Raw genomic sequence first — 17031 nt, 5'->3', positions numbered from 1 at the left:
CATGCACACACGTTACAGAAAATTTGTCTGATGGTCCAGTCGGGGCTGACACCAGACTGGCCTTCACCAGAGTCACCATACTTCCCGAGTCTAACAATGCCACCACATTTTTGCCATCAACAGTTAAATCACACAAGTGTTTTTCCACATCCTTTTGACCGGCATTCACACTCACTACCCGTGCAACCATAGACATGCGGTTTTTAGAGTCTGTGACGTCGCACTGCATGGGTTCAGTAGTGAGCGGACAGTTCGCAGCAATATGTCCCATCTCTTGGCAGCGGAAACACCTAACGGGCCCCTTGCTTAGACCATAGTTAGTTACTCTCGGCCTCGCAGTGCGGGCAGTCCCGTTTTCCTCCCCCACTGTCTTAGGGATTTTTCCATCTCCCCTACTCCCTGGAACAGTCTTACCGGTTCCACGTGGAGATGATGAAGAACGAGGTGGGGTAGCTTCGTCTCGGAGTCCTTCCGCCACGGAGTAACGTTCAACCAGATCCACCAGTTGATCTGCCGTCGTAGGATTTCCATGGCTTACCCACTTCCTCAGGGCTGGAGGTAGAGCTCTCAGGTACTTGTCCATGACGACTCTCTGGATTATCTCTGGCGCTGCCAACACCTCGGGTTGTAGCCACTTCTTCGTCACGTGGATCAGGTCGAACATCTGTGACCGCGGTGGTTTATCCGGCTGATAAGTCCATTGATGCACTCTCTGTGCACGGACAGCGATCGTCACTCCCAGCCGGGCCAAGATCTCGGCTTTCAATTTGTCAAAGTCCTGCTCGGCTTCAGGCTCTAAGTCATAATAAGCCTTTTGGGCCTCACCGGAAAGAAACGGGGCAATCAGGCCGGTCCATCGTGCCTTCGGCCATTTTTCTCGCACCGCCGTTCGTTCAAACGTGGTCAGGTATGCCTCGACGTCATCTTCGGTCATCATCTTCTGCCAGTACCTACTCACGTGAATCACTCTCGACTCGGCTTCCAGGTTTAGCTCAGGTAAGCTTGCCAAGCGCTGCGCCACCTGCTGGAGAAGCGAACGATCGGTAACTGTCATGTCCACCAACTCCTTCAGCTGGGCCATCATCACCCGATTAGCTTCTTGCTGGACGGCGGTGGACTGTACCAGCGCTTTCACCACGTCCTCCATTCTCATGCTTGCAACGTGTTGCCCGCGTTCTCCACCACAATGTGATAAAACACTCCGGGATCGCCTTTGCTGGGGTCAAAGGTCACGTGCGTTCAGCATGAAACTCAGGCGCAGACCTGGGATTCGTGTATAACTGACCCTGGGTCAGGTTTATTAATGGTGAAAGCAATGCAAAAGGAAATAAAACATAAAACAAATCCTTGCCTGTCCGGCACTAACTAAACAATGGACAACCTAACTACCAACTGGCGGGCTTCTCCCGTCCAGCCAAACCACAGTTGCAGTGGGCACTGCTTCCACTCACATGTGTCTCTCACACAGACAGGCTCTCTGTGTTCCCAGGCTGAGACACTCACACAACCACCTTGCATCCTTTTATATCCACCTCCCATTATTCATTAGCAAGCAGGTGCGATACTGACCAGACTAGGCCACATAGGAAAGGAATCTGGGCGAGATATACCTGCCCTCATCCACTATTCCCACATGATTCTCACAGTACTGATTCAGACACAACAGGTATGGGTTTAAGGCCCTGGCCAGATAGGCCTAGGAGAAGAAGGTTCAGGCAAGATCAGATATAAGGTACAGGTTTAGAGTTCAGAGACAGAAATAGGGCAGGATCTGGCAGCTAGTAGTTGCACCAACACTAAGTAGAATGTTGCTCAGGCACCTCCCAATAGATGGAGGTACCTTAAAGGGTATTCCCATCTCACGGGTTTGCTGCAACAGAGAGCAGCCAGAAGACCGCAGCATCTGAGTTCTCGTACTGATACACTGAATAGAAACAATTCTTTCTCATATTAAATGGTGCAAGCTTCTTTCAGCAGTGCATGAGTTAAACTTTTCAGCTTGGAGTCTCTGTAGCCTTCCTGCTTGGAAGATCTTAGCTGTGAAGTATCAGCAACTCTCTTCTCCTATATATTCTTGCCTATGTCTTGTACAGCCTGGTGAAGGAGTGGAGGATTTGGTGTTTGATATAGGCGTTTTGGAGAGTTGTTCTGTGACTGTTGCTAGGTGTTTTGGCTGCGTGCAATACCCTGTCCTCTCCTATTTCGTTTCCATACTTTTTGTACCTGTGTTTCCCTCTGCTGTCTGGGAGTGCATATTTGTATGATTGCTTTATTCATTTATCCCTGTATGTCCTTCCTTGTTTGCTTGTTTTTTTTGAATATACATGCACTATTCTTCTCCATTTCCCTGGGGGAGGGGCAGATAAGAGCTAATTTAGGAGTACAGCAAGGTACGTGTCACCAGCATCTTCACCATCAGAAGTAACCTGGGGAGCAGGGATAGCTAGGGTGCACCTAACATTAGGAAAAGGGTAAGAGCCCCTGGCCTCAGGTTATCAGACAATAGAATCATGAAAATATGTAGTTGGTGTAATAATAATAATATTATCAAATACCTCCAATTAGAAATGTAGTATAGTTTTTTTTTTTTATTCACTATGTCTCTCCTCGTGTGCAGGCATTGCAGGACTTTAGGTATTCATGGTTACGACCACTAGCAACTAGTTATCATGCCTGCACATGAGGAAAGAGACATGGTTAATCAGAAAAACTATACTACATTTCTAATTAGAAGTATTTGATAATATTATTATTATTACACCTATTACATATTGGGATAGAACCTTGAGATGGGAATACCCCCTTATGTACTAAGTGCCTCCCAACAATTGGCTGAGGACACAATAAAAGCACTCACACTGTCTCTTTAAGAAACAGGGAGTGCACACGCGCCCTTAGCATGCTCACTGTATGGTCTGCGGTGGTGAGTATGTCGGTGTCCCTGCATGGTTGGGGAAGGGAAACCATGTAGAAAAGCAGAGCAGACAGTGGTGTTACACATCTCCATTAATCTCAATTATATTTTTAGACCATAAGTTAGCAACAGCTAGCTATTATTTTATCAGGCTGTTACTACTCACTGTCACTGCAAATATAAGAAACTTTATCATATAACTTAAATGAGAACTATGCTGCATTTGAACATAGAGATTGAAGAGCAGGAATTCCTCCTGTTTCCACTGTGTATGGGAAAAATCATAGCATCTAGTCCTTACCCACTAGCTCAGTGACAAGTGAAAATTACAGAGTCTTTATAGAGGAAAACTGCTGAAAAATGCAGGTTGCAAGTCATATAAAGGCCAGAGTTATTCTTCATGAGGGGTCTGTTTTCACATGGTTGTGAAAAGCAACACAGCCCATTAGAAAAAAAAATGATGACAGGTCACACTCACTAGTCAACGTTTCCATTTCGATCCATTTTAATCTAATAGCCCAGAAACAGACGTTGATTGTTTATATGACCTTAGTTACGATATACGGCAAATCTTACTGTGTATACGTCTGTGATTATGAAGCCATTTACAACATACCTGCATAAATGCTGCTGTAATGAGACACTCCTCCTTGCTGAATGAATGAACTCCCTGAAATACTTTTTCCAGGACCTGATAAAATCCAGATAAAAGCATCATGAAACCATTGTCTTCAGTTGGATCTGTCCTCAGGCTATGCTTCTTATCTAAGGGCAGCACAGTATAGGAACACATCTGCTCTCCTTTTAGCCCAGAGAGTGCAAAAATATTGGACCATTTGGCAAATAGAAGTGATTCCATGATAAACCATAGACACGCATTCCTGAGTCAGTGGAAGACATATGCCACTTCATGAATTTGGCACATCTTCTCAGTGGCATGCGCTTCTGTGTGCCTTGTCAGAAATGATACTCCAGTCAAAGACCAGAGTAGCATTTCTGGATCGCCCACCAGGGCAGTGGGGATACTCGGTACTGGGCCGGTTCTTAAAGAGATGTGTCACGGCAGCGGTGACCCGGTCCGTGGCCCTGGGCGTCCAATAAAAGGGGAATATTTACAAGGGATGATAAAGTTTATAATAGAGTGTTCGTGACGCCACCTGTGGTTTCTGGTCAGAGATGACCAGCACTGCATAGCAGATCCTCTGGAACTGGTGATAATGCAACAGAGTTGGTACAGCTCTCCACAGGCAGAGCTTAGTCTCAGGGCAGATGTAATATGTTGAAGATGGTGGTGATGTAGTATTTAGCAAGGGATGTAACAGTGCTGAGTGAGCATAACAGGAAGAATTCAGAGGACACAGCTGGGTGCAGTTCCAAAGGTTTACTCACAGTTCTGGGGCACACAGATGCCTGCTTGGTACTGCGTCCACCAGATGAGGGGCTCAGTCAATTCCCAGGTAGAGCAGGATCCACCTTTCCAGGACTCCCTTCAGTATATGCCTTTCCTGGCCGTCTCACTTTGCTGGTTTTCTACTCCTCTTCCTACACAACACCTCACAGTCAGTGCCCCAGGTCAGCAGCCACGGACCTTGTTCGGTTAAGTCCTCTCTGCATTCCCTTGCTGCCTTATGGCTGCCTTTCCGTAGAAGATAACTGTGGCTTGAGGCTGAGACACCTACAGGTGCCTCTGCCTCCGGCTTGCCACTGGACTAGGAGGCCAGTACCCCTCTGCGACCTAATCCCTCTACCCAACGTGAGCCGGCATGGAACGAGCCCCACGACAGTATGGTCACTGCGCCGTGCCTCTAGGATCCCTTCTCCTCTCCAGGAGCTTCTTTCTGTCTCTTTCCTTTCTGCAGCACCTCCAGACAGGGAGCTGCTTCAGCACACGTCTGTTACGTTCACTTTCTCCTCAAATTCTGACTGAATTGAGCTGTCCTCTCTCCTCTCTTCCTACTAACTCCACCCACCTCCCAACACCCTTTACTACCCAGGCAGGGTTGAAATCATCCTCCCGTAAGGTACATCCACGGTGCCCTGCTGCTATAGGGTGTGTGTGGGTGCAGGTGATAGAGTCCTGTGAGGTGCTCCCTTCTTACCTGAGAATGGGGTACCACACCTCTAGGTAAGGTACAGTACCTCTGTGGTGACTGAACCCTCAGGGGTGCCACATTTCTGCCATATGGCATAGCCATGCCCCATCCTGCCTTCTCCCCAGCTCTGCCCATTGGAGTTGCTTCAAACTGGCATAAAAAACTTCAAAAGATGCCAAAGTTTACCACAACTCTGTGTTGCGCAGTTGGGTAGTCCTCCCAGGACCGTGGGGTACTCGGTACTGGGCCAGGATCAGGGGAATGTGTCACAGCAGCAGTGACCCGGTCCGTGGCCCTGGGCGCCCAAGTAATGGGGGAATGTAGTTAATGGAATGTAATAGTTTGTGACGCCACCTGTGGAGCTCGGCAAGGGAGGTGTTAAGCCGACGCTGCAGACAGATCCTCCGGGACAGATGGTGTGGTGCAGCAAGGGTGGTATAGCCCTCCACAGGCAGGGCTGTTGTCCCAGGGCAGTGTAGATGTGGGGACACTTAGGTGGTGTAGTGTCCGGCGCAGGGGATGCAGCAGTGTCAGGCACACGGACGCTGGAAGGAATGGAGGACACCTTGGCATGTAGTTCCAAAGCTTTACTCACAGTCAGTAATGCCCGTTTCTGTGCCATGTCCTCTGGGTCAGGGACTCAGTCAACCTCCAGGCAAGATGGAAAGCTCCCCTCCAACACTCCGCCAACTTATGTGCCTTTCCTGAACGTCTCCTCTATAGCGCCTTTAAGTGTGAAGATCTCCAGTACCGTGGTACTCTGGAGTTCCTCCTGACAGATGTTCCCAAGAACTCTCCTTGTACGGCAGACAGCTGTAGCCTGCTTCGGGGACTCCCTTCTCCTGAGTCCCGACTCTCTATCCAATTGCTGTTGTGCCCCAAGTCTTAGATGGGAGTAATGCATTTACAGCCAACTACTCCACCGGTGTCTGCTGCAGAACCATAAGTGTCCATACAACCTTGGTGACTGGGCCCCGGCTTTGCGCTGAGAACCAATAGGCAGGGTTCCTCTTCCAACCCACGTCCTCTCTGTTCTCTCTACTCCTTCGTTCCGTACTTGTCTTTCTCTCTCTTATGGAAGCTTAGGTTTCAGTTCTACATCTTTCTCCTTCTTTTCCTTTCCCGTGCCAGCTGGCTCAGATCACTGAGGCAGCTGCAGCACTCCTTCCTCCATCCCTTCTTCAAGGGATCCTCACTCCTCCCGAGTGGCTTCCTTCCTCACTGACCTCCTGTCAGACTGACCTGTCATCCTATACTTTCCCACTCTTTTATGTATCTTAACTCCACCCACCTCCCAGCACATCCAGTGTGCCAAGCAGGGAACCACCAAAGGTGCTCTGCTACTCTCTAAGCACTGAGCCGCAATGTGGTTGTGCAGAACTACCCTGTTGCGTGTGGGGTGCGAGTGTTGGAGTGTGGAAAGGAGTTCCCACCTTACCTGGGTGGTGGGGTACCACACCTTTGGAGAGAGAGGAAGGTGCAGTACCTCTGTGGCGACCGAGCCTCAGGGGCACCACATACCCCCCCATTAAACACAGCACGTCCGCGGGCTGAAGATAAACAAAGTTGTCAGTACAGGAACATACAAAATTTTTGTAATGCTGCATAAACATTTCTTATACTAAACTTCCTAATATAGGAGGCATTGTTTCTTGAACGTTGCAAACAATTCTTAATTAATTATCTAAACTTCAAGTCAAAAGTGCAATTTTTCATACTCTACGTAATTCTAAGTGCTATCATCTGTGACTCACTATCACTTCAGTTCTTCTTCTCTTTCTAGTGACCTAGTTCACCATTTACATTTTCAACTCTTTATTCAAATCTTTAGCCATTTCCTAGTTACTAATACTCTCATAAGATGCATCATTATCAAAATACTTCACATTAAAACTTTTAACAATTATTCTTGTAAGAGCTGGACACCGCTCCCAGCCGGGATCTCTTGCAGTGTCCCTTGAGGTAGACATCATCTTCGCAAAGTGTCCTTATGTAAAACCAAGAGAGGGCACCTAAAGAGGTGCAACTATTTACAATAACAGTTTTGGATCATGCAGCGTTCATGATCTCCTCAGTTTCAAATGTAGAAACGCTGCCAATCAAAACAGGGCAACTCTGGAAAACCAAAAATGTAAACCATGATATGGAAACAAAAAGGCACAACGGTGCTAAATACCCTCCTGGGTCATGAGAGTTACAACTTATTATTAGTGCTGGTCCCCTCCTGGGGTTCTGGAAGCCGATTGTGAACTGCTACCAGATGTGGTATCTTCATCTTGATTCTGGTTTCTTGCTATAGGGCACTGAAGCTGTGGTAAAGGGAACCCATGATGCATCTCAATGCCCATCAACTGCTCCTCCTCATTAGGTGATTCCTCTGTTCTGGTACGAGGCCTAGCACTGAGGGACTCCGGAGCTTGTCGGCGCTGATAAGCAACTATACGAGGGTTCGGACGCCATGGAATCCTGAGGTCACTATCCCAAAGCGACTGAGACTCATCTATTCCCCGAAGATGTCGAATCGTGCGCGCCTGTTCCAGCCGTACCCTTCTGAGTAGGGATCTCTTCCACCGCCCCTTCTCTGACTGACTAGCGCCCCCAGCTGACTCTTCCATCTGCCCCATTTCGAGTTGTCGCAAACCCGCCTCGGACAACGTGAATTCGGAGGTCAACCCATTAGGAGGGCCGAGGTATATACCTGGTGCCTCCTGGCGGTGTGGCCTCCGCTCCGGCGAAGGCATGGTGGCAACGGGCGCTGCCCGGTGAGACACCAGGGACGGCGGTGGAGCCAATGGCAGCTCCGGCTCCGCAGGGGTCGCTGGCGGGACCTGCGCAGCCGCGTCAGGTCCAGACAGGGGCTTTTCTTCCTCCGCTTCAGCTCCCTGGGCCGTGTACAACTCTTCCGATAGTAATGACAGAGAGGGAAAAAGACACACTGCCGGTGACATGGCAGCGGTCGCAGGCTCCACAGGGTCTGCCGGAAAGAGGTACGGTGCAGCAGCAGCTGGTACCGGTGTCGCAGGTACCGCAGGTGTAGGCCCCTTCTGGGCGCGCTGCAGATTCAATGTCCATAACGCTTCCTGCCTCAGTTGCAGGCGGCGCGTCAGCTGGGCAATTTCGTCCGCCAGCTGCTGGCGGTTCATCTCCACTACGGGGTCGGAGCCTTCAGCCATGGCGCCAGGGAGAACCAACTCAACCTCCGCGCACTCTACAGGCCTCCTTCTCTCTCTCTCCAAAATGGCGTTCTGGCGTTCTTCTCCCCGCCTCGGCCCCTTTCCCGCCTCTGGCTTCTCCTGCCCCTCCTTCCGGGGGCGGCGTCTTCTTCCAGCGCCTCCATACCAAGCCAGTATACGAACCCCTCGGGGGGTGGGCCATGTTGCTGTCACATAGTAATTCAGGCAGGAGAGGCCCAAGACTCTTCACTGTCTTTTCCTAGTACCTCCTATCTCTTCAAGCCCCTCTTCTCTGCGCCAGTGGCCATTTTTAATATTCATGTCACAGTCTATTAAATTGGGTCTTCTGCACATTTTCAAAAGTTCAAAGTCCAACAAATCTCAGGCACACAGAACCCGATGGCATCAGGTCTCATCATCCTGTTCGTGACACCAAGTTGGGTCGCCCTCCCAGGACCGTGGGGTACTCGGTACCGGGCTGGGGTCAGGGGAATGTGTCACAGCAGCGGTGACCCGGTCCATGGCCCTGGGTGCCCAAGTAATGGGGGAATGTAGTTAATGGAATGGAATAGTTCGTTACGCCACCTGTGGTGCTCGGCAAGGGAGGTGTTAAGCCGACGCTGCAGACAGATCCTCCGGGACAGATGGTGTGGTGCAGCAAGGGTGGTATAGCCCACCACAGGCAGGGCTGTTGTCCCAGGGCAGTGTAGATGTGGGGACACTTAGGTGGGGTAGTGTCCAGCGCAGGCGATGCAGCAGTGTCAGACAGACGGATGCAGGAAGGAATGGAGGACACCTTGGCATGTAGTTCCAAAGCTTTATTCACAGTCAGTAATGCCCGCTTCTGTGCCATGTCCTCCGGGTCAGGGACTCAGTCAACATCCAGGCAAGATGGAAAGCTCCCCTCCAACACTCCGCCAACTTATGTGCCTTTCCTGAACGTCTCTTCTATAGCGCCTTTAAGTGTGAAGATCTCCAGTACCGTGGTACTCTGGAGTTCCTCCTGACAGATGTTCCCAAGAACTCTCCTTGTACGGCAGACAGCTGTAGCCTGCTTCGGGGACTCCCTTCTCCTGAGTCCCGACTCTCTATCCAATTGCTGTTGTGCCCCAAGTCTTAGATGGGAGTAATGCATTTACAGCCAACTACTCCACCGGTGTCTGCTGCAGAACCATAAGTGTCCATACAACCTCGGGGACCGGGCCCCAGCCTTGTGCTGAGAAGCAATAGGCAGTGTTCCTCTTCCAACCCACGTCCTCTCTGTTCTCTCTACTCCTTCGTTCTGTACTTGTCTTTCTCTCTCTTATGGAAGCTTAGGTTTCAGTTCTACGTCTTTCTCCTTCTTTTCCTTTCCCGTGCCAGCTGGCTCAGATCACTGAGGCAGCTGCAGCACTCCTTCCTCCATCCCTTCTTCAAGGGATCCTCACTCCTCCCGAGTGGCTTCCTTCCTCACTGACCTCCTGTCAGACTGACCTGTCATCCTACACTTTCTCACTCTTTTATGTATCTTAACTCCACCCACCTCCCAGCACATCCAGTGTGCTAAGCAGGGAACCACCAAAGGTGCTCTGCTACTCTCTAAGCACTGAGCCGCAATGTGGTTGTGCAGAACTACCCTGTTGCGTGTGGGGTGCGAGTGTTGGAGTGTGGAAAGGAGTTCCCACCTTACCTGGGTGGTGGGGTACCACACCTTTGGAGAGAGAGGAAGGTGCAGTACCTCTGTGGCGACCGAGCCTCAGGGGCACCACACAAACATTTAGCAATTATTCAAAGTGATTTACTCCAGTTTTCTTTGGAAAACACTGTGATGAATCGCCCATATAGTTCATGAGTCCCCGCCTTTCACACAATGATAGATGGGCTCCTGTGTATGCATGCATAGCAGCCAGTCGTCAATTACCACCGAGTCAAGGTGGGTCGCCCTCCCAGGGCCGCGGGGTACTCGGTACCGGGCCGGTGTCAGCGGGATGTGTCACAGCAGCGGTGACCCGGTCCGTGGCCCTGGGTGCCCAAATCAATGGGGGAATGTAGTTAATGGAATAGTTTGTGACGCCACCTGTGGTGTTCGGCAAGTAGGATGTTAGGCTAACGCTGCATGCAGATCCTCTGGGGCTGGTGGTGTGTTGCAGCCTAGATGGTGTAGCTCCCCACAGGTGAAGCTGTAGCCACAGGGCAGCGTGGATGCAATGTAAGAGAAGAGGTGCAGGCGGTGTGGAGAATGGTACCCAGCTATAGCGGTGCTGAATGTGTTAGCGCACAAATGAAGGGAGGACACCGGGGCATGTAGTTCCAAAGCTTTACTCACAGTCCGTTGTACACAGACATAGGTGCCTGCCTCCGGGCCGTGTCCTCTGGGTCAGAGACTCAATCAACCTCCGGGCAAGTTAGGATTCTCCCCTCCAACACTCCACCAACATGTACCTTTCTGAACGACTCCTCTATAGCGCCTTAAAGTGTGAAGATCTCCTAGTACTGAGTTACACTGGAGTTCCTCCTGTCAGATGTTCCCAAGAACTCGACTTGTACGGCAGACAGCTGTAGCCTGCTTCGGGGACTCCCTTCTCCTGAGTCCCGGCTCTCTATCCAATTGCTGATGTGCCCCAAGTCTTAGATGGGAGTAGTGCATTTACAGCCAACTACTCCACCGATGTCTGCTGCAGAACCATAAGTGTTCATACAACCTCGGTGACCGGGCCCCGGCCTTGCGCTGAGAACCTATAGGCAGGGTTCCTCCTCTAACCCACGTCCTCTCTGTTCTCTCTACTCCTTCGTTCCGTACTTGTCTTTCTTTCTTATGGAAGCTTAGATTTCAGTTCTACGTCTTTCTCCTTCTTTTCCTTTCCTGTGCCAGCTGGCTCAGATCACTGAGGCTCTGCTACCCTTTGAGCAAAGAGCCGCAATGTGGTTATGCAGAACTACCCTGTTGTGTGGGGTGCGAGCATTGGAGTGTGGAAAGGAGTTCCCATCTTACCCGGATGGTGGGGCACTACACCTTAGGAGAAGGTGCAGTACCTCTGTGGCGACTGAGCCACAGGGGCGCCACAAAGGGAATACACTGCACTCTGATGGCTGCCATTAGCCAAAGGGCACAATATTTTTGTGTATTGGCAAATAGGGGAGAAAATCTGTTCCCATACGACATTATGCTAACCCTACATACAGTATGGGAACCTAATGACAGATCCGTGTTATTAATTGTTACACTAAGGTTGGTTTAACACTTACCGTGTTTTTTGCACTCCATTTTTATGGGCCATTTTTGTGGGCCATATTGCCGTGATTTTTGCCGTCTCCCGGAAAAACAGGCCGCAAAAAACCTTCTCTGATCGCCGTTTTTCCCTGTTATAACAAATAGCAGGGAAAAAACGGCGATCCGCAAAAACGGTGTACCGCAAAAACAAGCTAACGATGCTTTTGCGGTGCCATTGAAATGCACTGCGGCCATATTCATAAGCCGTGAAAAACATAGAGCAAGCTCAATATTTTTTCACGGCCGCAAATACGGCCCTCACGGCCATATGGAGCATGGCACTCCTATTAATTTTTGCGGGCCAATTTTGCGGCCCCATAGAAATCTATTTGGGGTCGTAAAAACGGCCTGCAAAAACATGGCAACTGTAAAAACAAGCCTAAAATCAAGCCCCTAATGAACTTTCTCTGTTGTGGTTGGTGAAATCCAGTATCTTTGTGATGCTTTTGTATTTTTTTCATGGAAAACTGTCCGGAAACTGTCAACAAGCTACTGTAGATTAATCTTTTAATCGTCCCACAGGTTTCTATCAATTTAGTGATTGCGTGACTCCTCCATATAGTTCAGTCTTCCTAATACAGTGATGGCGAACCTATGGCACGTGTGCCAGACAGGGCACGCAGAGCCCTATCAGCTGGCACGCGGCCTCACCGTTCCGGAGCTGCAGCTTCCTGCCTCTCACACACTGAGCGGCACGGCTGCGGAGCTGATTGATGATGTCATCCAGCCACGGCAGCGCCTTCTCCATGTGTGAGAGGAAGGAAGCAGCCGGCACGCGGAGAGGGGAGTCTAGCCGCTGTGGGGTGTGTTTGTATGTGGTGAGTGTGGCCGCTGTGGTGTGTGTGAGTCAATGATGCGGAGAGGGCCAATGAAGGGAGTGATGGGGAGAGGGCCAGTGATGGGAGTGATGGGGAGAGGGAAAATGATGGGGTGATGGGGAGGAGGAAAAGATGGAGGTGGTGGAATGGCCAATTTCTACATGAATGGGATCATGATGGGGCATATTTCAGCATGAAGGGGATCATGATGGGGCATATTTCTGCATGAAGAGGATAATGATGGGGCACATTTCTGCACGAAGGGAATCATGATGGGGCATATTTCTGCATGAAGGGGATCATGATGGGGCATATTTCTGCATGAAGGGGATCATGATGGGGCATATTTCTGCATGAAGGGGATCATGATGGGGCATATTTCTGCATGAAGGGGATCATGATGGGGCATATTTCTGCATGAAGGGGATCATGATGGGGCATATTCCTGCATGAAGGGGATCATGATGAGGTATATTTCTGCATGAAGGGGATCATGATGGGGCATACAGTTAGGTCCATATATATTTGGACAGAGACAACATTTTTCTAATTTTGGTTCTAGACATTACCACAATGAATTTTAAACAAAACAATTAAGATGCAGTTGAAGTTCAGACTTTCAGCTTTCATTTGAGGGAATCCACATTTAAATTGGATGAAGGGTTTAGGAGTTTCACCTCCTTAACATGTGCCACCCTGTTTTTAAAGGGACCAAAAGTAATTGGACAATTGACTCCAAGGCTATTTCATGGACAGGTGTGGGCAATCCCTTCATTATGTCATTCTCAATTAAGCAGATAAAAGGCCTGGAGTTGATTTGAGGTGTGGTGCTTGCATTTGGAAGGTTTTGCTGTGAAGGAAACATGCGGTCAAAGGAGCTCTCCATGCAGGTGAAACAAGCCATCCTTAAGCTGCAAAAACAGAAAAACCCATCTGAGAAATTGCTACAACATTAGGAGTGGCAAAATCTACAGTTTGGTACATCCTGAGAAAGAAAGAAAGCACTGGTGAACTCATCAATGCAAAAAGACCTGGGCGCCCACGGAAGACAATAGTGGTGGATGATCGCAGAATAATCTCCATGGTGAATTGTTTTGTTTAAAATTCATTGTGGTAATGTCTAGAACCAAAATTAGAAAAATGTTGTCTCTGTCCAAATATATATGGACCTAACTGTATTTCTGCATGAAGGGGATCATGATGGGGCATATTTCTGCATGAAGGGGATCATGATGGGGCATATTTCTGCATGAAGGGGATCATGATGGGGCATTTCTGCATGAAGGGGATCATGATGGGGCATTTCTGCATGAAGGGGATCATGATGAGGCATATTTCTGCATGAAAGGGCATCATGATGGGGCATATTTCTGCATGAAGGGGATCATGATGGGGCATATTTCTGCATGAAGGGGATCATGATGGGGCACATTACTAAAAGAAGGGGACAATGATGGGGCATATTACTACAAGAAGGGGATCATGATGGGGCATATTTCTACATGAAGGGGATCATGATGGGGCATATTTCTGCATGAAGGGGATCATGATGAGGCATATTTCTGCATGAAGGGGATCATGATGGGGCATTTCTGCATGAAGAGGATCATGATGGGGCATATTACTACAAGAAGGGGATCATGATGGGGCATATTACTAAAAGAAGGGGATCATGATGGGGCATATTTCTGCATGAAGGGGCATCATGATGGGGCATATTACTACAAGAAGGCGATCATGATGGGGCATATTTCTGCATGAAGGGGATCATGATAGGGCATATTACTAAAAGAAGGGGACAATGATGGGGCATATTACTACAAGAAGGGGATCATGATGGGGCATATTTCTACATGAAGGGGATCATGATGGGGCATATTACTAAAAGAAGGGGACAATGATGGGGCATATTACTACAAGAAGGGGATCATGATGGGGCATTTGGCACGTGTTGGCACTTCATCATAAATAATTGGGTTTTAGGTTGCAGTTTGGGCACTCGGTCTCAGAAAGGTTCGCCATCACCGGCCTAATAGTTCTTGTACATATTAAAAATTCAATTAGTTATCAGACTTACCCATCATGCGTTAATGACATAAATAAGCTAATATGATTATTACAATGAATATGGAAACAAGTGAAAAAATATATTTTGCAAAGATGCGTGATTGCACATTTTTTTCTGCTTATATAGCAAAAGAGTGAAGCTTAGGGCTCACTCACAATGGCATACAACATGGCCGAGAGCTATCTTATGGTTTCTCAGACAGCATTCTACCCGATGTTATACTATGGGGCAGTGCAGCTCTGCGATTATTTTCTCATATCGAATCAGATCGCACTATCCCATACAGGTCTATGGGGGTGTAAAACATCGGACTGTAATCAGATGTCATCCAAGTGCAGTCTGATGTATGCTCACAGAGACAATGGAGAAGATGGAGAAATTAAATTCTCCATCTTCTCCACATCTGCGAGAGAATCTGATCACACTCAGATGACACTCGGAGTGTAATTAGCATAATTGACCCGATTCTCTCCCCTGAGAGAGTATCCGCCAGTGTGAGCGAGCTCTAACAGGTATGACGGCTTCTCTCATTTCCATATCAGAATGTGAGCAGAACCACAACTACTGATACATGTAAGGTATCGCACACGTCACGTTACCGGCATTGCTTTCATCCCGATGCAGAAATGAGAGGATCCAGAAGAAACCTTGAATGTTACAGAGAATCAGGCTTGTCATTTTGAATTTATCTTTTATTTTTTCTGGACAACGTATCAAAAAAAATCACAGACACTAAATACCTGGTATATGAATCCAAATTGATTCTTATCATTCCCATTTAAGACGTCCATGCCATGGTTGTGACAGCCATGAAGCAGAATAGAGGTGTTGTATCCCGAAGGTACTGTGTTCAACATGGACTGAATGAGTTCAGAAAAGAACTTGTCCTTCAAAATAAAGAAATATTAAAAAAAAATTCAAATCTGTAGTCTGTTAATCTGGGATCTGGACACAAAACGATAGAGAATTTTTAATCAAAATCTTGGAACGGTCTCGTAAGATCATCCAACACCAGGACGGAACCATTTAAATGAATTGCTAAAAAATAAAAACCTGTATTCAGCCACAAATCCTTTCCCAACTAAAAAAAAATTTAATTAAAGCTGCACAATATTAAAAAGATTTAATTTTAAATAAAATGTTGCCTCCATTTGGGAACACAAGAATAATGGGTGTTACCTGATGCCACAAGGAGGCTGACACTTAGGCTACTTTCACACATCAGTTTTTTCCCGTCAGGCAGGATCCGGCTATTTTTTAGAAAAAACGGATCCGGCGTAAATGTTGGACAACTGTAGAAACGGATCCGTTTTTCTGCCGGATCCGTCTAGCAGGTTATATTTGTTTCCTGGGGGCTGGCCAATTGGATCTGAGCATGCGCAGACTTACAAAAAAACGGATCCGGTGTCTGGATCCGTCTTTTTCTGGATCCGGCGCATTCCGGCGCCCATAGACTTTCATTGTGGCAAAAAGCCGGAAGCGTCGGATCTGGCGCTTCCAGCTTTTTCGCCGGAGACAAAATACGTTACAGTAGCCGTTTTTCCCAGACGCCGGAATGAGACAAATAGCCGGATCCGGCAAAAAACAGACGAACCGCAATGCCATCCGGCGCGATCTGGCGCTAATACAAGTCAATGGGGAAAAACCGGATCCGGCATTGCATTTCGCCGGATCCGGTTTTACAAAAAAAAAGCCGGATCTCGCCTGACGGCGCAAAACGGATGTGTGAAAGAGGCCTAAGAATTACAAAGAATGACAGGGCTCTTCCCCTGCAGGCTACACCCACCGATAGACTGGACTAAACCAAGTACTGAGAAAGCTCAATCATTCCATCAAGGCCATAAAGCTAAGAGAAAGAGATTTTACGGTATTAAAACTCTCCTTATAGTGAAAAGGAGCCTTGAAAGAAAGATCTTGATTAGAGAATTGGAGGCCGGAGACCTCTGAATAGAATGGAGAAGATCGATCCTTGACCCCAAAACTGGCCACCAGCTGAACCCAGCTCTAGGTTATGCTTTAACGCAAGGTTTGTTCCCAAACTAATATTAAGGAACAAAACAATTGAAGTGACTAATTAATAGGTGTAAAACATAATGTTTATTTGATAATAGATAAAAACATTTACAATTTCAGGAATAGGATACTGGAATACAGAGGCTTGATTAAAATGAATATATACAGTAGCAGCAAGGTATACAATAAAGCTTTCCTATATCTTTAAGTTAGATTAAGGCACATAATCCCTGAAGGTGCTAGTACATCTATAAGTCAAGGTAAACATAGACATAAATTACTGAAATTGCAAATGCTGATTCATAATATTATGAATATGTGAGCTGGTCGCGGGATGCAGTAACGGACAAGAGGCAGACCAAGGGTTAACAAAGGGTTTAATTCACAGGAGAATACTCCTCACAGGGAGATATTTCAATGGGGAGAGAGTTCTTCCCTAATACAAAGAACACTTCTAGGGGGTTTTAACTAATAGGGGAAGAAAATGTAAACTATGCACTTATCACTTTGCGCTCCAGTCACATATGTGCCCAAGCTCGGACTGGCCCATAGGGTAACAGGGGAATCCCCCCAGTGGGCCCCAGTGCAAATCTGGGCCCTCAACCCCACTGTATGAGAAGTACTTGGCATAATTCAATTGATTCTGTATAGAAAAAGGCAACAGCTCATCATTCATTAATCAAAGTACCCAGATTCTTATTA

This window comes from Dendrobates tinctorius, unplaced genomic scaffold (assembly GCF_039654945.1).
Source record: "Dendrobates tinctorius isolate UK_male_01 unplaced genomic scaffold, ASM3965494v1 ptg000067l, whole genome shotgun sequence".
Taxonomy (NCBI): Eukaryota; Metazoa; Chordata; class Amphibia; order Anura; family Dendrobatidae; genus Dendrobates; species Dendrobates tinctorius.
The sequence above is the reverse complement of the archived record's forward strand: the minus strand, read 5'-3'. Positions refer to the sequence as shown.